This window comes from Girardinichthys multiradiatus, chromosome 19, assembly GCF_021462225.1.
Source record: "Girardinichthys multiradiatus isolate DD_20200921_A chromosome 19, DD_fGirMul_XY1, whole genome shotgun sequence".
NCBI classification, from domain to species: domain Eukaryota; kingdom Metazoa; phylum Chordata; class Actinopteri; order Cyprinodontiformes; family Goodeidae; genus Girardinichthys; species Girardinichthys multiradiatus.
Window position 1 is genome coordinate 30692184 of NC_061811.1, and position 24962 is coordinate 30717145.

A 24962-nucleotide genomic window follows, 5' to 3' on the forward strand; every position below is an offset into this window, starting at 1 on the left:
AACTCTCCCCTATTATTTTATCAATCATAACAAAAGGGATCAAGTGTCTTCCTATTTAACTACTGTATTAATACATACCTCATATAAATGCAACACGTATAGACACACTTTCATGCATGTTTATACATAAAGACGTACCCAATCATGTGTACATCAAATTAAATATATATACAAAAATACTTGTATACTAGTCAACACAGATATTTAAATACAGATATACATATACAGGTTAGACAACATGAATAAATATGGGGTTACAGCTAATGAAAAGTCATATTCCTGCTTGTGCCTTGTGAAAATTACATTTTCGTTGTGCTTTTAATGTATTGTTTGGCCACCAGACTGTTTAAAATTGGATACTTTGTTTACTTTATACTTTTATTAACAGAGTAATGGTTGTCACTTCGTTGTCTGTTTCTGTTACTAATACTAGTTAGTGTTAAGACCAGTAACATTGGTTTTATTATAATCTGTTTCAATATATTCAAGATCTAGACAAGAGCTACATTTAATGTAGCATGTCGACAGAACACGCCCTGGTGGGTTGCCAAATAGTAGTTACATCCCTCTTTGGTCAGGTAGATGAATTACGCTTATTTTGTTTGTTTCTGGCATCCACATTACAATCTTGTTTTTTGAGGTCTTCCTAAAATACCATCACCAATGATGTAATAACGATAATAAACGGAAACTGTCCTCAACGTCTGAGGGGCTCGAAAGTGCATTTTCCTGATAACCTGGCAACTAAAACGCAAGCGATAGTCTTTCCTCCTCTGCGGACTCAATCGCCATTTTGTTCCAGTTTTTCTGCTTGACCTACATTCAGTCCATAACCTGCAACGTAAACAACACTTCAGCTGTTCTCAGAAAGAAAAGCAGGTAAGCTTCCCATAAAATATTACGTGAATGAGTTTCAATATATTTTTGTATGTTTTACCAGGTGACTGTAGCGTTTTGTGCTTTTTAACAGCGACTGTTTTCGTATCTAATGTTAGCTCTCGTCGGCTAACTGAAAGCGACCTCGAGGCGAGATGAAAAAACGGAAAACGATTTTTTCTCAGAAATATGACTTGGTTTTAAAGAACTACTTACGTTCTGTGTGAAATTTATTTTAGCCCTTACGTTTAGTTGTTTAGTCGACAATAATAATATAAACGTATTGAGCAGTAACGACGGCGTTTTTCGCAGTGTCTTCTTGTAAGGGTCTGGAGGCTCATGTAGGTCCTAATCCCTCAATCCGTCCTTAAACCACAAATGATTTAAACTTATTTGGCACTTTTTTATATTATGTTATTTGACACTCATTGCGCGGTTTATGTGAGTGAAATATGTTTTTATCACTTTCTTTTGTTTGAAAAAGAAATTAGTTTTAAAAAATGGACATGGTTACAATCAACTAGACCACAGTAAGAGCACAGCACTATTTGTATCTGGAATTGCCATTTTGGTTACAGTTCAGTTTTTTCCTCAAACATATGGAAAAAAGTAATGTCTTGGCTGGTTCGTGATTAAGTATGGCCGATTATGAGATTTTCGTGATATGACAACCTCGAGTAAAAATGCCTTTGTTGTGTGATCTGTGTTAACTGACTACCTTGACGTGATCACTGGTCAATGCCAATTTGTCACAAGTGTGTGAGAGGATTCTTAACAGAGCAAGACATTTTCACAGGAAATTTTAACCAGGATAATGATTCATATAAGTTAATGGAGACGGGGTAAACAGTAACTGCAGCCCAACATGAGACATGTTGGCAAATGCAATAAAATATGTATGAAGTGTTAATAGGTGAGAAAAATGTATCTTTATTTCCTGCAAACTTGGCCAACCAGCCCACACATGGAAGTTCTATCTCTTTGTCTCTGTTTGCAAATTTGCATGTTGTCTGATTTCAGCAAAGAGCAACATGAGTGGCAGCCGTGTCTTCATCGGTCACTTGAGTACACATGCAAGAGAAAGAGACGTGGAGAAATTTTTCAAGGGATATGGACACATAAGAGAGATAAGCTTGAAAAATGGATTTGGTTTTGTGGTAAGTGTGAAAACCAATTTTGGTAAATTATGAGTTTGATCTTTTTTTATTCTTGGTCTACAAAAACGATGTTCTTCTCTTTTCAGGAATTTGATGACCACAGAGACGCTGATGATGCTGTGTATGAGTTGAATGGGAAAGAACTGTGTAGTGAAAGGTAAAAATATTATCTACAAGCGCAGGGTTGCCTGAGTAGCTGGCATGCAGCTGAAGTTAGCTACTCCATGACTCACTATCTTTTTCAGCCTTTCGGTGTTTTTTTGACTGGCATGTTTTAATATCCCTTTCACTTCAATCAGTTGTTTACATGTTCTTCCCAGGGTCACTATTGAACGCGCCCGCTCCAGGAGAGGAAGAGGAGGTGGTGCTCCTGGAATGGGACGTTTTGGCGGCAGCAGCGGGGGTGCTGGTGGTGGCAGCGGCGGTGGTGGCGGCTATCGCCAATCCCGTGATACCAGATACCATAGGTACATGAGACTCAGTTTGCTTTTCTCTATTCTTTCTTAGCCAGTCGGAAAAGGTTTGCCTTTGGTTTAGTAAAAATAAAAAATCATGTTTTCCTGCTCAATAAAAGCACTATTTCAAGTTAACCATGATTTTGGCCTCTGAAGATAAAAGTCACTAGTTTCCTATGTATAAGTATACATTTTAACAGACAAGTTTGCTTAAATAAATAGGGTTGGTTCTAAGCCTTTTGGCTCAATGAACTGCAATAAGTTGCAAATAACAGCATGTTTTTCCACACCTGACACCAATTCAAATATTGACACAACTCTTGGGCAAACAGAAAAAAAATCTACATCAGCGAATAAGAAAAGAATAGATTCAATAGGATATTGTGTTGAACACAGAGAAGGCTGCTGTTTGACATAGGAAGTGTATTCTGCACAATGTTGAGGTTGAAATGCTGTGTTTTAAACATTTCTGTACAGGTATGGCCCTCCTATGCGCACTGATCACAGGCTAATTGTGGAGAACCTCTCATCCCGGGTTAGCTGGCAGGTATGAGATTACATAATTTCATTAAATACAGTTATTATGGCATCTTCTCTGGTGTTTTAATAGTAAAATAATAGGTTCATTTTGGCTGTTTATATGGAGATTGTTCAAATCTACACACTTTTTTTTTTAATTGGCAAAGAAATGTATTTGTTTCCCCTTTTTCTAGTGTCTCATTCACTTGATCACATTTTTCCCCAAAAGCATCTTACTGCTGTTAATATTTTACCAAAAAACTTTTTCTTTTTTTTTTAAATAAACAGCTCCTCTGGTATGGTTTCCTTTTATATCAGAGGTAAACAAACACCCTCCACTTGGGTGTCAAAGTATGTAGCGCCCTCTGCTGGTTGTTTTTCTGAATAGTGTCCATTTGGTGCTTTTCCTTAAACGCAGTTGCTGCCGGTCTAAAGTCTTGGCTGGTCCCGTAGCGGTGAAAGTGGTCTAGCGCAGGATACGGTAACCTTAGGAGGGCCGTAGCCACAGTCTGGAGGTTCTGTGGGCTGCCATTCCCGGCTGCCGGAACCCTGCCCTGCCCCTCAAATCCATGGTCTCCTACAGTCTCTCAATTGGGGCTATTTCTGTGGCTGATGGAGCTGGGGGGGTGTTGAGTCGGGCACACATCACACCCCCTACTTTCTCTCTGGTGGTTCCTTACTTGAGGAGGCCGGATGCTGATGCAAGGCTGAGAGCATTTCTCGAGGGCGTTTCTCAAGGGCTTTACACTGCATTGCTTCCCATTTGCTATTTGGACAAGTGGCTCTATGCTATTATCTACCTGGGTTTGGAGCGGTAAGTAGCATAAAACTCATGTGATTGGGTTTCTTTTTATAGGGTCGGGTGGTAGAAGGGTGGAGAATTAGTCTCAAAAGAAAATCATGTAAAAACAGTTGACCCCTTGTAAAAGAAAGTCATTTGGTAAATGTAGAAAAGGAATTCCTACTTAGCTCTTTTTTCCTTCATAATTTTTTATCTTTTGAACTTAAGTAAAACAGCTGTTCATCTCACAAACTCCTACACAAATTTGTCTTACAAAAATTGACTATTAGGATCAAATTCCTCAAAAGTTTGGCCTGTTTTCTGTAAAGTGTTGCACTTTAGGGTTTAATTTGGTCTTTCAGTAATAAGTTCAAGCAATAAATAAAAATATTTGGGGTTAACGCACTGTAGCAGAAAAGGACACAACTTGTCCTCCAAAGTTTTTTATGGCTCTTTTGTTTACACGCCCTCTGCTCTAATAGGACCTTATGAAAACATGGTAAGAGGTTAGAAATGGGTTACTCATGTTTCTGTTTGGTGTTTATTGGTGCTGCCTGGTCGTTTCTTTGGTCCCAGGTCCGAGAAGGTTCTCAGTGATGCTTCGTGTTTAATTCCCTTATTAAGTGTATGATATGCTTTTGAAATAGGACCTTAAAGACCTGATGAGAAAGGCAGGTGAAGTTAGCTTTGTGGATGCACACAGACCCACTAAAAATGAAGGGTGAGTTATTGATTAACTGAAAGGTCTTTTTTAAATATTTTTATTATTTTGTCAAAAGTATGGATGGCTTACTGTTTGCTTGAATGCAGGGTGGTTGAGTTTGTATCTCGCTCTGATATGAAGAACGCCATCTCCAAACTTGATGGAACAGAATTGAACGGGCGCAAGCTGAAGATATTTGAAGATAGCAGAAGGTGAGTCATTTTACAATTTGAGGCAGAGTGAATTTCCTTTCTATCTAGAGAACAATGTTTACCAGGGCATTTCTGCTGCGATTCTTATGTAAAGCAGTGAAACATGAGCATAGCACAAAGTTACCTGAAAGCGAATTATTGCAGCTTCAGTTGTATTCAAACTTTTATCACCAACCCGATCACAGTTTTTTGTAGAAACTATATTTCTAGATGGCAAATGATTTGGTAGTAAGTGTGTTTGAATAAGAGAAAACCAGTTGAACCAACAGTTATGCCATACTGGCTGCTGATTCTGTGTAATTGATTCATTAATTGAAAGTGAAATGTTCAAAATAATAGGAATAGTTTTCAGTCTTCCCAATGCATTTAGTTGTATTCACTTTCTTTAAACATACTGTTTTGAACACAAATGTACCTTGAACACATAGGTTCCCATTTTCTAACCATTCTTATATTTAAAACCATGAATACATGTAAGTTATTGAATGTTTTATTTAAACCATAAGCTCATTGTGCCGTTGTTACATTAACGTTTCTTTGTTTCTGTTCTACCAACAGGAGCCGTTCTCGCAGCTACTTCCCGCTCCAGGAGCCGCTCCAGGAAGCCGCTCTAGGAGTCGTTCTAGGAGCCGCAGCCGCTCCAAGAGCCGCTCCAGATCACCTAGCCGCACCCCAGAGAAGAAAACATCAGGAGGGAGCAAACCTGCTGCCAAATCCCGCTCCAGGTCTAAATCTCGCTCCCGATCTCGCTCTCCTGCTCCTGCTCAAACTGGCAAATCCCGCTCCAAATCCCGCTCCAAATCCCGTTCCCGATCTCGTTCGCATTCCCGCTCTGCCTCAGCAGACAGTAAAAACTAAGATGGGTGCAGCTGTAAGTCATAAGGTAGATTGAGGGAGGTTTATGAGCCTCACTAGTGGCATGTGTATTTGTTTTTAACAAAGGGGAAAAAAGACTTTAGGGTGGGGGTCTTTTGAAGGCAGAACCAATTGTTTAAATTTGTCTGTTTTGTGCATTTAGTTTGGAGTCTACTTCTGTTAGAGTAAAATTAATTTAAAGAAAATTTTGACATTTGATTCTTCTGGCCCCTTGATATTGGTGACGATGCCCATCTCAGTCCAACATTAGCTGCTTGTTGTCCCTTTATTTAATCCACTTTGTGCTTTCCTGATCTTTGTGGGAATACTATTGATTCCCCTAAACAGTTGGGAATGATTTTGTTATTAATAAAAAACAAATAGCTTTGCTTTTAAACATAGATCATTCTTCTGTTAAGGCATCTATGTATTTTTTCATTTCAGTTATTTGAACATGTGAGCAGTTCAGCTGGAGTTTTCTTTGTTTCTCTGAGTGGTTATCTGGAAATTCATTTTTCTAAATGTCTTACTTTAGTCAGTGTTTTGACTGATTTCTTTTTCCTCTGGGATTCTGAGTGTGACACATTTGCTTGTAAATGTTGCATAATTAGATGCAAATGAATCTATATATTGTGATTTTTGTTTTTTACTTTGTGTTTAAAAAAAAAATTCACACAGAATGTTTGCATTTAAACTCAAATCTTTCATTGACTGAAAGTTATCGATCCCTCTGTTCTACATTTATTGTGCAGTACAAATGTCAACTAATTTCATTTTATTTTTCTTTGCTATGAAAATATTAAACTTCAATGGAAAAATGTCTTGAAAATGTTTTTAATCACTTTGCAGTGGAATAAATACACAAACAAAAGCCAGACATGAGTTTTGACCGTATGAAGAGGGCAGTTGGTTATTCACATTTTGGTTTTCTGATGTTTCATATATTCTCCTTTGTGTGTCTCATGTTGCTAGCAATTTGATTTAGATAATACTGTTTCACAGATTGTCAGAAATCTTCATGAACATTTGGGCCCTGAGTTATTTACACCATATCCTTTCCTGACAGTCATATTCAATAAATTAGAACATTGAAAAGTTAATTTATTTCAGAAAGTTCACCAAGTGAAACAGATTAATTACACAGACATGTTTTTAGTGCCTTATTTCTGTTAATGATTTTCTGCTTACAGTGAATGAAAACATAAGATTAGAATATTACATCAGACCAATAAAAACATTTTTATTACAGAAAGGTGGGTTTAATGAAACTGTTTAATACCTGCTTAAAGGTTGTTTTGAAAATAGACTTTAATTCTGAGAAATTAAGCCTAGTTGGCACACAACTTATTGAATATGGCTATTACTAGGTTTTTGGGTTTTCTGTGGTGGAGAGAAATTTAAAATGCCACCCAATTTATTTGACACTAATCTTTCTTTAATAAAATCAGTATTTATAGATTGTAATTGAATAATTGAATGTAATAGTTTGTTTTTCGTTTTACTCAAAAGTATTTCCTAATTGAAGAAACAACCTCAACAGGAGGAACGAAAATATATTTGTTAAATATCTTGGTTTCATGAACCTGCTACCAGAGAAAGCTTAATACACTGCTCAATAAAATAAAGGGAACACTTAAACAACACAATATAACTCCAAGTAAATCAAACTTCTGTCAAATCAAACTGTCCACTTAGGAAGCAACACTGATTGACAATCAATTTCACATGATGTTGTGCAAATTAAATAGACAACAGGGGGAAATCTTTGGTGATTAGCAAGACACTCAATAAAGGAGTGGTTCTGCAGGTGGGGACCACAGACCACTTCTCAGTACCTATGCTTTCTGGCTGATGTTTTGGTCACTTTTGAATGTTGGTGGTGCTTTCACACTCGCGGTAGCATTAGACGGACTCTACAACCCACACAAGTGGCTCAGGTAGTGCAGCTCATCCAGGATGGCACATCAATGAGAGGTGTGGCAAGAAGGTTCTGTCAGCGTAGTGTCTAGAGCTTGGAGGCGCTACCAGGAGACAGGCCAGTACACCAGGAGACGTGGAGGAGGCCGTAGGGGGGCAACAACCCAGCAGCAGGACCGCTACCTCCGCCTTTGTGCAAGGAGGAACAGGAGGAGCACTGCCAGAGCCCTGCAAAATGACCTCCAGCAGGCCACTAATGTACATGTGTCTGCACAAACGGTTAGAAACCGACTCCATGAGGATGGTATGAGGGCCTGACGTCCACAAATGAGGGTTGTGCTCACAGCCCAACACCGTGCAGGACGCTTGGCATTTGCCAGAGAACACCAGGATTGGCAAATTCGCCACTGGCGCCCTGTGGTCTTCACAGATGAAAGCAGGTTCACACTGAGCACATGTGACAGACGTGACAGAGTCTGGAGACATCGTGGAGAGAGATCTGCTGCCTGCAACATTCTTCAGCATGACCGGTATGGCAGTGGGTCAGTAATGGTGTGGGGTGGCATTTCTTTGGAGGGCTGCATTGCCCTCCATGTGCTCGCCAGAGGTACCCTGACTACCATTAGGTACCGAGATGAGATCTATTCTATGGCCATTTTAGAGAATGAACAGGTCAATTTGGCATGGGGAGTTGGAGTTGATAGTAGATGTTGCATGTTGAGAGAATGTGACAAATTAGACAACTGAACTGAGATGCAGCGGTGTAACAAAATATTTGACCCCTTGCAGATCTCGTGTGTTTTGCTTTTTGTCACAATTAGATTATCAAACTAATGTTAATATCAGAGAAAGATAATCCGAGCAGATACAAAAAGTTTTTTTTTAAATGATGATTTAATTTATTAAATTATAAAAGCTATCCAAACCATCCTGACAGTATGTGGAAATAGAAGTGTCTTAGTGTTAAGCAGTGATTTAAATGTGGTTGATCACATTTTTTATTAAATTGTAATATTTCTACCTAGTCCTCAATTTTGCCAGACATGAAAAAAGAAAAAAAAAACATTTTAATTAAACCTGTATGAACATGTGTTGCAAAAAAGCAAATATCAGCTGCACAGGAAGAGAAATTCCTGGAATTCTCTGGGTTTAGACACAAAAAAATCATCTATCAAATCACCATCTTAACGTGTTGGAGGGGTTTGAGTGCTTGAATGATCCTAGAGGCTATGTTGTCTGGGGCTTAAATGCCCCTGGTAGGGTCTCCCATGGCAAACAGGGTCTAGATGACAAAGAGCGGTTCAAGAACCCCTCATGACGACTGCAAAATCGAGGCACGTGATGTCGCCCGGTACGGCGGAGCCAGGGTCCCACCCTGGAGCCAGGGCTGGGGTTGGGACTCGTCGGAGAGCACCTGGTGGCTGGGTTGCTCCTCGCGGGACCCGGCCGGGCCAAGCCCAAACGAGAGACGCAAGGCCATCCCCCAGTGGGCCCACCACCTGCAGGGGGAACCGTGAGGGACCGGTGCAAAGAGGATTGGGCGGCGGACAAAGGTGGAGACCTCGGCGGCCCGATCCCCGGATGTTTAGGCTGGCTCTAAGGACGTGGAATGTCACCTCGTGGGGGGAAAGGAGCCTGTGCGGGAGGTCGAGAGATATCGACTAGAAATAGTCGGGCTCGCCTCCACGCGCAGCAGGGGCTCTGGAACCCTTCTCCTCGAGAGGGGCTGGACTTTCTTCTACTCTGGAGTGGCCCACAGGGAGAGGCGGCTGGCTGGGGTGGGTTTGCTTGTCGCCCCCCAGCTCAGCCGTCTAGTGTTGGGGTTTAACCTGTGGATGAGAAGGTCGCATCCCTGCGCCTTCGGGTTGGAGAGAGGTCTCTTGACTATCATTTCAGCCTACAGGCAGAGTGGTAGTGCGGAGTACCCGGCCTTTTTGGCGTCCCTGTCGGGGGTGCTGGATAGTGCCCCTCCCGGGGACTCCATTATTCTGCTGGGGGACTTCAACGCCCACGTGGGAAACGACAGTGACACCCGGAGAGGCGTGATCGGGAGGAATGGCCTCCCCGATCTGAATCCGAGCGGTGTTTTGTTGTTGGATTTCTGTGCTAGTCACGGATTGTCCATAATGAACACCATGTTCAAATATAAGGGTGTCCATCAGTCCACTTGGCACCAGGATACCCTAGGCAGGAGGTCAATGATCGACTTTGTTGTCGTATCATCAGACCTTCGGTCGCATGTTTTGGACCCTCGGGTGAAGAGAGGGGCTGAGCTGTCCACTGATCACCACCTGGTGGTGAGTTGGATCCGCTGGGGGAGGAGAAAGCCGGACAGACTTGGCAGGTCCAAGCGCATAGTGAGGCTCTGCTGGGAACGTATGGCGGACCCCTTGTCCAGGGATGTATTCAACTCTCACCTCCGGGAGAGCTTTGACCACATTCAGAGGGATGTTGGAGACATAGTCCGAGTGGACAATGTTCTCCGCATATTGTCGATACTGCCGTCCGTAGCTGCGGCCGTAAGGTCTGCGGTCCTTGTCGTGGCAGCATTCCCAGAACCCGGTGGTGGATACCGGCAGTAAGGGATGCTGTCAAGCTGAAGAAGGAGTCCTATCGGCTGTGGTTGGCTTGTGGAAGTCCTGAGGCGGCTGACGGGTACCGTGGGGCCAAGCGTGCCGCGGCCCGGGCGGTGGCAGAGGCAAAAACTCGGACCTGGGAGGAGTTCGGTGACGCCATGGAGAAGGACTACCGGTTTGCCCCAAAGCGATTCTGACAAACCGTCCGGCGCCTCAGGAGGGGGAAGAAATGCTTTGCCAACACTGTTTATAGTCGGGGTGGGGAGCTGCTGACCTCGACTGGGGACATTATCGGGCGGTAGAAGGAGTACTTCGAGGATCTCCTCAATCCTGCCATCACGCATTCCCTGGTGGAAACAGAGGCTGCGGACTCGGGGTTGGACTCTTTCATCACCCGGGCTGAAGTCACCGAGGTGGTTAAAAAGCTCCACAGTGGCAGGGCGTCAGGGTTGGATGAGATCCGCCCTGAGAACCTCAAGTCTTTGGATGTTGTGGGGCTGTCATGGTTGATACGCCTCTTCAACATTGCGTGGCGGACGGGGACAGTGCCTTTGGATTGGCAGACTGGGGTGGTGGTCCACCTTCATAAGAAGGGTGACTGGAGGGTGTGTTCCAACTACAGGGGGATCACACTCCTCAGCCTCCCTGGTAAGGTCTACGCCAGGGTATTGGTGAGGAGAGTCCGGCCGATAGTCGAACCTCGGCTTCAGGAGGAGCAGTGAGGTTTTCATCCCGGCCGTGGAACACTGGACCAGCTCTATACCCTCTACAGGGTACTCAAGGGTTCATGGGAGTTTGCCCAGCCGGTCCACATGTGTTTTATGGAGAAAGCATTCGACTGTGTTCCTCGTGATGCCCTATGGGTGATTCTCCAGGAGTATGGAATTGGGGGCCCTTTACTAGGGGCCATCCGGTCTCTGTACAAGCGGAGCAGGACTTTGGTTTGCATTGCCGGCACTAAGTCGGACCTGTTCCCAGTGCATGTTGGACTCCGGCAGGGCTGCCCTTTGTCACCGGTCCTGTTCATAACTTTTATGGACAGGATTTCTATGCGCAGTCAAGGGCCGGATGTTGTCTGGTTTGGGGACCAGAAGATTTCGTCTCTTCTTTTTGCAGATGATGTGGTCGTGCTGGCCCCCTTTAGCCAAGACCTACAGCATGCACTGGGGCGGTTCGCAGCCGAGTGTGAAGCGGCAGGGATGAAGATCAGCTCCTCCAAGTCCGAGGCCATGGTTCTCGACCGTAAAAGGGTGGCTTGTCCTCTTCAGGTTGGAGGGGAGTTCCTGCCTCAAGTGGAGGAGTTTAAGTATCTTGGGGTCTTTTTCACGAGTGAGGAAAGAATGGAACGGGAGATCGACAGACGGATCGGTGCGGCTGCCACAGTAATGGGGGCGCTGTGCCGGTCCGTTTTGGTGAAGAGAGAGCTGAGCCGAAAAGCGAAGCTCTCGATTTACCAGTCGGTCTACGTTTCTACCCTCACCTATGGCCATGAACTTTGGGTCATGACCGAAAGAACGAGATTCCGGATACAAGCGGCTGAAATGAGCTTCCTCCGTAGGGTGGCCGGGCCCTCCCTTAGAGATAGGGTGAGCAGCTCGGCCATCTGGGAGAGGCTCGGAGTAGAGCCCCTACTTCTCTACATTGAGAGGAGCCAGTTGGGGTGGCTCGGGCATCTATACCGGATGCCTCCTGGACGCCTTCCTCGGGAGGTGTTTCAGGCACGTCCCACCAGGAGGAGGCCCAGGGGACGACCCAGGACACACTGGAGGGACTATGTCTCTCGGTTGGCCTGGGAACGCCTTGGGCTCCCCCCGGAGGAGCTGGAGGAGGTGTCTGGCGAGAGGGATGTCTGGGCGTCTCTGCTGAGTCTGCTGCCCCCGCGACCCGGTCCCAGATAAAGCGGAAGACGACGAGTACGAGAAAATCATCTAAAAAAAGGAAATATTGTTTTTCCCCCTGATTTTGTTGTCTGTGTGATGATTAGGCAAGCCATATGTTAGAGGTACTGGAAAGAAGATAGTGTTACCTGCGAACAGGGCCGGGCTCATATTCCACGTATCTCTGGTGTGTCCACCTCTGGTTCTTAAAAGCTGATATTATGTAAAAAATGTTACATAGAACAACATGAGCTGAAATATTTGCAGAAAGAGAAGAAATGATGAATTGAAATAAATTTGAACAATACATTTCAACCAGATTGCATTTTCACAACAAGCGTTTGGGAACTTTGGAGAATATTGTGTAATTTGGAGTACGTACGTTTACCTCCTGATTTTTTAAGTTTTAAAATCTACATAATCTAGTTTTGGGTTCTCTTTTTTTAACATTTTGGTCATGTTACAACCTCAATCTTTGATGAATTTTACTGGGATTTTATGTCACAGACCAACACAAAGTAGTGTGTGGTTGGTAGTTGAAAAAATACTGTAATAGATTGTTTTAATAGCTTTGTACAAGGTAATTATTTTAATTTTGGCATGAATTTGATCCCCTAGAGTGAGTAATTTGTAGAACCATCTTTCATTGCAATAACGACTCCAAGTCTTGAAACTTAAATCTTTGCCTTTTCTCCTTTAAAAATTAAGCTCTGTCTCAGTTCTCAAGCTCAAGCTCAGTCTGACCGATGATGATTGTATGTGAGCATCAATTTTCAAGACTTGTCGCTGATTATCAATTTGATTTAGGGCTGGTCCATTTTTAACACCTCAATTGGCTTCAAACCAAACCATTCTGTTGTAGCTTTGGCTGCATTTGAAGAGTTGCTGTTTTCTTCCAGGACATTCTTATATTTAGCTCCATCCACCTTTTCGCCAACTCTGAACGGCTTCCCTGTCCTGCACATAATGTTTTGCATGTAATCCAAAAAGTTCAATTGTGGTCTCATCTGATCAGCGTAATTTCTTCCAAATGTTGCTTTGTCAATCAAATTGACTGGTCTGCCAGTCCAGAGCCACTGTCCCCGACTGCCACACAATGTTGAAGAGGTGTGTCAACCATGAAAGCCTCACAAAATCCAGAGACTTGAGGTATTGTGGGCAGATCATGTCCACCCACGAAGCCTCAAAGTACCTATCAGCTGCCTCAGGAGTCCCACAAGTCAACCACAGCCAATAAAACTCCTTCTTCAGCTTGACAGCATCTCTTACTGCCGGTGTCCACCACTGGGTTTGGGGATTGCTGCCGTGACAGGCTATAGAGGTGAAGAGCATAGTCCACTCAAACTCTATGTCACCAACCTACCCGGAATCTGGTCAAAGCTCTCCCGGAGGTGGGAGTTGAATACATCCCTGGCCAAGGGCTACGCCAGATGTTCCCAGCAGACCCTCATTATACGCTCGGGCCAGCCAAGTCTGTCCGGCTTCCTCCTCTTCCAGCGGATCCAACTCACCACCAGATGGTGATCGTTGGGCAGCTCATCCCCCTTCTTCACCTGAGTGTCCAAGACATGCCGCCAAAGGTCCGAAGACACGACTACAGAGTCGATCATCAACCTCCTGCCTAGGGTGTCCTGGTGCCAAGTTGAACACCTTTATGCTTGAACATGGTGTTCATTATAGACAATCTCAATAGAGATTGAATCGTCCCTCATGGTTCCTCCTGAAGGTGGTGGGCCCACTAGGGGATGGCCTCACGTCTCTCGTTTGGGCTTGGTCCCGCGAGGAATAACCTGACCCCCAGGCCTGGCTCCAGGGTGGGACCCAGGCTCCGCCATACCCGATGACGTCACGTGCCTCGTTCTAATGGTCCTCATTGAGGCGTCTGTGGTGCTCTTTGTCTGACCCGTCACCCAGAGCCTGTTTGCCAGGGGCATTTAACCCCACGACATAGCCACTCATTTGAGCGCTCATACCCGTCCAGCACGTTAAGGTGGCGGTTCAAGGAGGGGAATTTCTTTAACTATTATTTTTTTTTTAAAGATTCCATTGAATAGATTTTAAAAATTTCTTTTCCATTCAACTTCAATACCCTGTACACAACTTCTGCAAAGATGGTGGTTTGTTGTCCACAGAAAAGCAGCAAAGCAAATCTGCAAATACATTTAGAGACAGATATTTTTTCCACTCAGTCTCCATGCAGCCAACTTGACTGATTGACCTATTGATCGATTGATTGATTGATTGATTGAGTAAAGACTTTACTTCAAACATGTGCAACAAAGAAGCATACCTTTCTGTAACTCTCCCCTATTATTTTATCAATCATTAAGAAAGGGATCAACTGTGTCTTCCTATTTAACTACTGTGTTAATACATACCTCATATAAATGCAACACGTATAGACACACTTTCATGCATGTTTATACATAAAGACGTACCCACTCATGTGTACATCAAATTAAATATATATACAAAAATACTTGTATACTAGTCAACACAGATATTTAAATACAGATATACATATACAGGTTAGACAACATAAATAAATATGGGGTTACAGCTAATGAAAAGTCATATTCCTGCTTGTGCCTTGTGAAAATTACATTTTTGTTGTGCTTTTAATGTATTGTTTGGCCACCAGACTGTTTAAAATTGGATACTTTGTTTACTTTATACTTTTATTAACAGAGTAATGGTTGTCACTTCGTTGTCTGTTTCTGTTACTAATACTAGTTAGTGTTAAGACCAGTAACATTGGTTTTATTATAATCTGTTTCAATATATTCAAGATCTAGACAAGAGCTACATTTAATGTAGCATGTCGACAGAACACGCCCTGGTGGGTTGCCAAATAGTAGTTACATCCCTCTTTGGTCAGGTAGATGAATTACGCTTATTTTGTTTGTTTCTGGCATCCACATTACAATCTTGTTTTTTGAGGTCTTCCTAAAATACCATCACCAATGATGTAATAACGATAATAAACGGAAACTGTCCTCAACGTCTGAGGGGCTCGAAAGTGCATTTTCCTGATAACCTGGCAACTAAAACGCAAGCGATAGTCTTTCCTCCTCTGCGGACTCAATCGCCATTTTGTTCCAGTTTTTCTGCTTGACCTACATTCAGTCCATAACCTGCAACGTAAACAACACTTCAGCTGTTCTCAGAAAGAAAAGCAGGTAAGCTTCCCATAAAATATTACGTTAATGAGTTTCAATATATTTTTGTATGTTTTACCAGGTGACTGTAGCGTTTTGTGCTTTTTAACAGCGACTGTTTTCGTATCTAATGTTAGCTCTCGTCGGCTAACTGAAAGCGACCTCGAGGCGAGATGAAAAAACGGAAAACGTTTTTTCTCAGAAATATGACTTGGTTTTAAAGAACTACTTACGTTCTGTGTGAAATTTATTTTAGCCCTTACGTTTAGTTGTTTAGTCGACAATAATAATATAAACGTATTGAGCAGTAACGACGGCGTTTTTCGCAGTGTCTTCTTGTAAGGGTCTGGAGGCTCATGTAGGTCCTAATCCCTCAATCCGTCCTTAAACCACAAATGATTTAAACTTATTTGGCACTTTTTTATATTATGTTATTTGACACTCATTGCGCGGTTTATGTGAGTGAAATATGTTTTTATCACTTTCTTTTGTTTGAAAAAGAAATTAGTTTTAAAAAATGGACATGGTTACAATCAACTAGACCACAGTAAGAGCACAGCACTATTTGTATCTGGAATTGCCATTTTGGTTACAGTTCAGTTTTTTCCTCAAACATATGGAAAAAAGTAATGTCTTGGCTGGTTTGTGATTAAGTATGGCCGATTATGAGATTTTCGTGATATGACAACCTCGAGTAAAAATGCCTTTGTTGTGTGATCTGTGTTAACTTACTACCTTGACGTGATCACTGGTCAATGCCAATTTGTCACAAGTGTGTGAGAGGATTCTTAACAGAGCAAGAAATTTTCACAGGAAATTTTAACCAGGATAATGATTCATATAAGTTAATGGAGACGGGGTAAACAGTAACTGCAGCCCAACATGAGACATGTTGGCAAATGCAATAAAATATGTATGAAGTGTTAATAGGTGAGAAAAATGTATCTTTATTTCCTGCAAACTTGGCCAACCAGCCAACACATGGAAGTTCTATCTCTTTGTCTCTGTTTGCAAATTTGCATGTTGTCTGATTTCAGCAAAGAGCAACATGAGTGGCAGCCGTGTCTTCATCGGCCACTTGAGTACACATGCAAGAGAAAGAGACGTGGAGAAATTTTTCAAGGGATATGGACACATAAGAGAGATTAACTTGAAAAATGGATTTGGTTTTGTGGTAAGTGTGAAAACCAATTTTGGTAAATTATGAGTTTGATCTGATCTTTTTTTATTCTTGGTCTACAAAAATGATGTTCTTCTCTTTTCAGGAATTTGATGACCACAGAGACGCTGATGATGCTGTGTATGAGTTGAATGGGAAAGAACTGTGTAGTGAAAGGTAAAAATATTATCTACAAGCGCAGGGTTGCCTGAGTAGCTGGCATGCAGCTGAAGTTAGCTACTCCATGACTCACTATCTTTTTCAGCCTTTCGGTGTTTTTTTGACTGGCATGTTTTAATATCCCTTTCACTTCAATCAGTTGTTTACATGTTCTTCCCAGGGTCACTATTGAACGCGCCCGCTCCAGGAGAGGAAGAGGAGGTGGTGCTCCTGGAATGGGACGTTTTGGCGGCAGCAGCGGGGGAGGTGGTGGTGGTGGCGGTGGCGGCGGCGGCGGTGGCGGCGGCGGCGGCTATCGCCAATCCCGTGATACCAGCTACCATAGGTACATGAGACTCAGTTTGCTTTTCTCTATTCTTTCTTAGCCAGTCGGAAAAGGTTTGCCTTTGGTTTAGTAAAAATAAAAAATCATGTTTTCCTGCTCAATAAAAGCACTATTTCAAGTTAACCATGATTTTGGCCTCTGAAGATAAAAGTCACTAGTTTCCTATGTATAAGTATACATTTTAACAGACAAGTTTGCTTAAATAAATAGGGTTGGTTCTAAGCCTTTTGGCTCAATGAACTGCAATAAGTTGCAAATAACAGCATGTTTTTCCACACCTGACACCAATTCAAATATTGACACAACTCTTGGGCAAACAGAAAAAAAATCTACATCAGCGAATAAGAAAAGAATAGATTCAATAGGATATTGTGTTGAACACAGAGAAGGCTGCTGTTTGACATAGGAAGTGTATTCTGCACAATGTTGAGGTTGAAATGCTGTGTTTTAAACATTTCTGTACAGGTATGGCCCTCCTATGCGCACTGATCACAGGCTAATTGTGGAGAACCTCTCATCCCGGGTTAGCTGGCAGGTATGAGATTACATAATTTCATTAAATACAGTTATTATGGCATCTTCTCTGGTGTTTTAATAGTAAAATAATAGGTTCATTTTGGCTGTTTATATGGAGATTGTTCAAATCTACACACTTTTTTTTTTAATTGGCAAAGAAATGTATTTGTTTCCCCTTTTTCTAGTGTCTCATTCACTTGATCACATTTTTCCCCAAAAGCATCTTACTGCTGTTAATATTTTACCAAAAACTTTTTCTTTTTTTTTTAAATAAACAGCTCCTCTGGTATGGTTTCCTTTTATATCAGAGGTAAACAAACACCCTCCACTTGGGTGTCAAAAGTATGTAGCGCCCTCTGCTGGTTGTTTTTCTGAATAGTGTCCATTTGGTGCTTTTCCTTAAACGCAGTTGCTGCCGGTCTAAAGTCTTGGCTGGTCCCGTAGCGGTGAAAGTGGTCTAGCGCAGGATACGGTAGCCTTAGGAGGGCCGTAGCCACAGTCTGGAGGTTCTGTGGGCTGCCATTCCCGGCTGCCGGAACCCTGCCCTGCCCCTCAAATCCATGGTCTCCTACAGTCTCTCAATTGGGGCTATTTCTGTGGCTGATGGAGCTGGGGGGGTGTTGAGTCGGGCACACATCACACCCCCTACTTTCTCTCTGGTGGTTCCTTACTTGAGGAGGCCGGATGCTGATGCAAGGCTGAGAGCATTTCTCGAGGGCGTTTCTCAAGGGCTTTACACTGCATTGCTTCCCATTTGCTATTTGGACAAGTGGCTCTATGCTATTATCTACCTGGGTTTGGAGCGGTAAGTAGCATAAAACTCATGTGATTGGGTTTCTTTTTATAGGGTCGGGTGGTAGAAGGGTGGAGAATTAGTCTCAAAAGAAAATCATGTAAAAACAGTTGACCCCTTGTAAAAGAAAGTCATTTGGTAAATGTAGAAAAGGAATTCCTACTTAGCTCTTTTTTCCTTTATAATTTTTTATCTTTTGAACTTAAGTAAAACAGCTGTTCATCTCACAAACTCCTACACAAATTTGTCTTACAAAAATTGACTATTAGGATCAAATTCCTCAAAAGTTTGGCCTGTTTTCTGTAAAGTGTTGCACTTTAGGGTTTAATTTGGTCTTTCAGTAATAAGTTCAAGCAATAAATAAAAATATTTGGGGTTAACGCACTGTAGCAGAAAAGGACACAACTTGTCCTCCAAAGTTTTTTATGGCTCTTTTGTTTACACGCCCTCTGCTCTAATAGGACCTTATGAAAACATGGTAAGAGGTTAGAAATGGGTTACTCATGTTTCTGTTTGGTGTTTATTGGTGCTGCCTGGTCGTTTCTTTGGTCCCAGGTCCGAGAAGGTTCTCAGTGATGCTTCGTGTTTAATTCCCTTATTAAGTGTATGATATGCTTTTGAAATAGGACCTTAAAGACCTGATGAGAAAGGCAGGTGAAGTTAGCTTTGTGGATGCACACAGACCCACTAAAAATGAAGGGTGAGTTTATTGATTAACTGAAAGGTCTTTTTTAAATATTTTTATTATTTTGTCAAAAGTATGGATGACTTACTGTTTGCTTGAATGCAGGGTGGTTGAGTTTGTATCTCGCTCTGATATGAAGAACGCCATCTCCAAACTTGATGGAACAGAATTGAACGGGCGCAAGCTGAAGATATTTGAAGATAGCAGAAGGTGAGTCATTTTACAATTTGAGGCAGAGTGAATTTCCTTTCTATCTAGAGAACAATGTTTACCAGGGCATTTCTGCTGCGATTCTTATGTAAAGCAGTGAAACATGAGCATAGCACAAAGTTACCTGAAAGCGAATTATTGCAGCTTCAGTTGTATTCAAACTTTTATCACCAACCCGATCACAGTTTTTTGTAGAAACTATATTTCTAGATGGCAAATGATTTGGTAGTAAGTGTGTTTGAATAAGAGAAAACCAGTTGAACCAACAGTTATGCCATACTGGCTGCTGATTCTGTGTAATTGATTCATTAATTGAAAGTGAAATGTTCAAAATAATAGGAATAGTTTTCAGTCTTCCCAATGCATTTAGTTGTATTCACTTTCTTTAAACATACTGTTTTGAACACAAATGTACCTTGAACACATAGGTTCCCATTTTCTAACCATTCTTATATTTAAAACCATGAATACATGTAAGTTATTGAATGTTTTATTTAAACCATAAGCTCATTGTGCCGTTGTTACATTAACGTTTCTTTGTTTCTGTTCTACCAACAGGAGCCGTTCTCGCAGCTACTTCCCGCTCCAGGAGCCGCTCCAGGAAGCCGCTCTAGGAGTCGTTCTAGGAGCCGCAGCCGCTCCAAGAGCCGCTCCAGATCACCTAGCCGCACCCCAGAGAAGAAAACATCAGGAGGGAGCAAACCTGCTGCCAAATCCCGCTCCAGGTCTAAATCTCGCTCCCGATCTCGCTCTCCTGCTCCTGCTCAAACTGGCAAATCCCGCTCCAAATCCCGCTCCAAATCCCGTTCCCGATCTCGTTCGCATTCCCGCTCTGCCTCAGCAGACAGTAAAAACTAAGATGGGTGCAGCTGTAAGTCATAAGGTAGATTGAGGGAGGTTTATGAGCCTCACTAGTGGCATGTGTATTTGTTTTTAACAAAGGGGAAAAAAGACTTTAGGGTGGGGGTCTTTTGAAGGCAGAACCAATTGTTTAAATTTGTCTGTTTTGTGCATTTAGTTTGGAGTCTACTTCTGTTAGAGTAAAATTAATTTAAAGAAAATTTTGACATTTGATTCTTCTGGCCCCTTGATATTGGTGACGATGCCCATCTCAGTCCAACATTAGCTGCTTGTTGTCCCTTTATTTAATCCACTTTGTGCTTTCCTGATCTTTGTGGGAATACTATTGATTCCCCTAAACAGTTGGGAATGATTTTGTTATTAATAAAAAACAAATAGCTTTGCTTTTAAACATAGATCATTCTTCTGTTAAGGCATCTATGTATTTTTTCATTTCAGTTATTTGAACATGTGAGCAGTTCAGCTGGAGTTTTCTTTGTTTCTCTGAGTGGTTATCTGGAAATTCATTTTTCTAAATGTCTTACTTTAGTCAGTGTTTTGACTGATTTCTTTTTCCTCTGGGATTCTGAGTGTGACACATTTGCTTGTAAATGTTGCATAATTAGATGCAAATGAATCTATATATTGTGATTTTTGTTTTTTACTTTGTGTTTAAAAAAAAAATTCACACAGAATGTTTGCATTTAAACTCAAATCTTTCATTGACTGAAAGTTATCGATCCCTCTGTTCTACATTTATTGTGCAGTACAAATGTCAACTAATTTCATTTTATTTTTCTTTGCTATGAAAATATTAAACTTCAATGGAAAAATGTCTTGAAAATGTTTTTAATCACTTTGCAGTGGAATAAATACACAAACAAAAGCCAGACATGAGTTTTGACCGTATGAAGAGGGCAGTTGGTTATTCACATTTTGGTTTTCTGATGTTTCATATATTCTCCTTTGTGTGTCTCATGTTGCTAGCAATTTGATTTAGATAATACTGTTTCACAGATTGTCAGAAATCTTCATGAACATTTGGGCCCTGAGTTATTTACACCATATCCTTTCCTGACAGTCATATTCAATAAATTAGAACATTGAAAAGTTAATTTATTTCAGAAAGTTCACCAAGTGAAACAGATTAATTACACAGACATGTTTTTAGTGCCTTATTTCTGTTAATGATTTTCTGCTTACAGTGAATGAAAACATAAGATTAGAATATTACATCAGACCAATAAAAACATTTTTATTACAGAAAGGTGGGTTTAATGAAACTGTTTAATACCTGCTTAAAGGTTGTTTTGAAAATAGACTTTAATTCTGAGAAATTAAGCCTAGTTGGAACACAACTTATTGAATATGGCTATTACTAGGTTTTTGGGTTTTCTGTGGTGGAGAGAAATTTAAAATGCCACCCAATTTATTTGACACTAATCTTTCTTTAATAAAATCAGTATTTATAGATTGTAATTGAATAATTGAATGTAATAGTTTGTTTTTCGTTTTACTCAAAAGTATTTCCTAATTGAAGAAACAACCTCAACAGGAGGAACGAAAATATATTTGTTAAATATCTTGGTTTCATGAACCTGCTACCAGAGAAAGTTTAATATTTACTTCCATATAAAACATTCCTTCAGCTGTGATCAACCGCTGCCCTGGATGTGTTGGAATAAATCTGGCTCATTACTGAGTCGAAGACTTGGACTATTTCAGGAAGGAACCTCAGATTATAATACAATTCATAAAGTTTTCTTTAAGGAGATGTTTGTATCTTGTTATTGACAGTTTGATTTCTATTTTTGAAGGAAAGCTCAGACAGGTCCAGTTTCAGTGCGTCATTCAAATGACCTAACAGTAACCAGAATGGGTAAATAATGACAACACAATCAGTAAATAATCTATTAAATGGAATTTAAGTTCTAGATGTAATTTGTAAATGTGGAAAATCCATCGTTCTGACCCAAATTGGGAAGGTCTGCCTTCCAGAAACACACTGAAACTCCACAATGAAAGGTTCCGCTCCTAAGAATAAAACTAGACATCCTCTTGCTTTACAGTATCTGTTAATTGCCATCTGCTGCTGCTCAGTATGGAGCTTCAGGATAAAGCTGGGCTGAGATCTGGAAGCTTAGCACAGCTAAAGTTGTTTTCCTTGTCATGATATCCTACATAATTTTCATCTTGTCCTTCATTGCAGTACAGTTAGTGCCCATTGTTGTCAAGATGTGATTATCTGGATTAAGTACCAGCTAATCCAACCAGATATAGTAATCCTTAAAGAGATTATTTCCATGCACAGGAATCTGAATGGTAGATATACTTGAACATGAATAATCGAAAATAAAATATTTGTACGTGTACAAGGTCAAAAACAACTTGATTTAAAGTTTTTGTTCCAAATCTACTGCACTTATCATGATCACCACGGGGTGGCAGCACTTGCATGTGTTGTGAGTGCGTTTTTTCAAAACAGCTTTCCTGATTACACCATCAAAAAGTCATTTGAGGCAGGAAATGTTTTTGAAAAGAAGATATTTTGTTGTTGTTTAAAGTGAAAACTGCTCCAATTTAGGAGCAGAAATATGAAAAATAGAAGTTAAAACTCAGCACTTCTTCCAGGACATTATATCTGTTTTAACTCTTCAAACCGATTGGCGTACAATATATGACTATAATTTAAAAAGTTTTACTGTATCTCCAGTGTTCATTTTTAAGCTTTAGCTTTGAGGGAAGTATCAGAAGGACGTCATCTAGGCTCTTTACCTCTTCAGTAGATATTCAGTAGTTGCAGCCACTGATATTATATGCTGTTAACATGACTATATAATCTGAATGGCTGCATGACAGATCAAAAAAATTCTAAACAAAACAATGGTGTAAATAAAATGGATGAACAAACTGCAGCTCACTGCGGCTTAGAGGTTACAGTTAACACCTTCTCTGATAGTTCTTATGCAGTGTTCCGTCATAAGGATGAAACCTTGTACACAAAAATGAAAGATACAAATAAATTCTTGTTTTTTGTTTTGTTTTGTTTTTTTTCTCCAGTTTTTGGTCTATCACAAGTCCTCTCTTTTATGCCCTTTAAAAGGCATGCATGGAAATACATGCATCAGACTCTAAGAATTACTGTGTTGCCCTCTTTTGTTGTCCTCTCAAAGGTCTTTGATACTGTCAATCATTGCATTTTGAACCAAAAACTGTGTTATATTGGCCTGACTGACTGCTCACTTTAGTGATTATCTGTCAAACCAAAAGCCGTGTGTTAAAGTTAATGGATCCTCCTCTGGCCTTTTAGATGTTGTTGGTGGTGTACCTCAAGGGTCAGTTTTAGGACCGACACTGTACATTTATAAAAATAATTTAGATCAACACACAAAGGCATCCATTCATTTGTATGCTGATGATACTGTTGTTGACTGTTGTACTCACACTATTGGACAGGCCTTTGAGCAACTGCAGTCTGCCTTTGAACTGGCTGAGCTCAAACTGGTATTGAACAAAACTATGATCATGCTGTTTTCCAACCGAAGCAAAGTTTCTGCTATTTTACCCTCTATTTTAAACTCAGGTTCCTCTATAGAGCTGGTGATGAAAACTTAACTTTTAAAGCTCATGTCGAGAATCTTTTGAAAACACTGAGACTAAAATGAGGTTTCTTCTATTGAAACAGGTCATGTTTTTCTTTTACTGAAGCTGAAGCTCTCTGATCTGATTTCTCTTGGTGAATGTAATATCTGAAATATTGACAAAATAGCAGAAGGCTCCTGCTCCTGCATTTGGTGTTAATTATGTCTTTGGTCTTAATCATGGGTTTGTAATTATTTATTAACTAAACAGTTTGACATTGTATTTTAATATACATTTGTACTGTTGTTCTGTACGTTATTTTTGTTACTTTATATCATGTTTAAACCAGTCTCTCTTGAAGATAATTCTTTTCTCAATGAGATTTATCCTGTATAAATAAAGTTCAAATAAAAAAAAAACAAAGGCTCCTTTCTCTTTACCATTGGCACATCTGGGACTGTTTGGGCATGGCTCCCAGTTCCTCTTTTACCTTATATAATAATCAACTTGGGAAAAACATATAATAGAAAATAATAAAGTATACTGACTGGACGTTTTTTGCAGAATGAATACTTTCATTTTCACTCTGTCATTATATCCAGTGAGCTTTTACTACCAGCCAATGCTGCATTGGGATCACTGAAGAGAAGTATATGAGGGGTGGTTAGTGCTCTACTGATGATCAGAGCCAAGTGAAAATTCTACTGCTATGACAAAGTATATGATACTATTAGTTTTCTTTAGTTAAACAGGTGCTGTTACCGGTTTGGTCAAATATTAGTCAGTCAGTCATTTTCTACCGCTTATTCCATAGTGGGTCGCGGGGGAGCTGGTGCCTATCTCCAGCAGTCTATGGGCGAGAGGCAGGGTACACCCCGGACAGGTCGCCAGTCCATCGCAGGGCAACACACAAACAACCATGCACACACTCATTCATACACCTATGGGCAATTTAGAGTGACCAATTAACCTAACAGGCATGTCTTTGGACTGTGGGAGGAAGCCGGAGTACCCGGTGAGAACCCACGCATGCACGGGGAGTACATGCAAACTCCATGCAGAAAGACCCCTGGTCGGGAATTGAACCCAGGACCTTCTTGCTGCAAGGCAACAGTGCTACCAACTGCGCCACCGTGCAGCCCTGGTCAAATATTATTCTTGTCCAATTTATTTGCCTTAATTTTCGTTTTTAAAACGGCTACTTGTACTGAAGTGTATCCTGTTTCTGACATTTTCAGTGTGTTCCATTTGTACTCAGAGGTCGAGATTTCCAGTTCCATCTCAGAACAAATCAAGTGGAATGGCTCGTTATGTTGGAATTCTGAGTGTGAACAGCCCAACCCATAATCCAATATGGCTGTCACACATTTACCACACAGTGAACGTTGCTGTAATAAGCACTTCACTTATAGTACAGTACACCATATATTTGTGAACATGTTCTTTTATTGTTTCAATGCATCAAATGCAGGCAAATACAATGTTATGTTGTATCGTTAATATTAGTTAGCCTGAACACAAGAATTAACATATCACGATAGAGTTCCAACTTGCAGCTTAAACTTGGTAAGTTAGATCTGACCTCA

At 41.1% G+C, this 24962-nt stretch overlaps 1 long non-coding RNA gene and 2 pseudogenes across 1 annotated transcript; 2 read left to right on the forward strand and 1 right to left on the reverse strand.

Annotated features, from left to right (window-relative positions):
* Positions 1 to 612: 612 nt before the first annotated feature.
* LOC124855383 lies at positions 613 to 6378 on the forward strand (annotated as a pseudogene).
* On the reverse strand, positions 6187 to 23918 carry LOC124855390. Its single transcript, XR_007035070.1, has 2 exons — positions 21393 to 23918; positions 6187 to 7141 (listed from the first exon to the last, which is right to left on the reverse strand). It is a non-coding gene; the product is annotated as an uncharacterized LOC124855390 (long non-coding RNA).
* On the forward strand, positions 14853 to 20629 carry LOC124855381 (annotated as a pseudogene).
* Positions 23919 to 24962: the final 1044 nt, after the last annotated feature.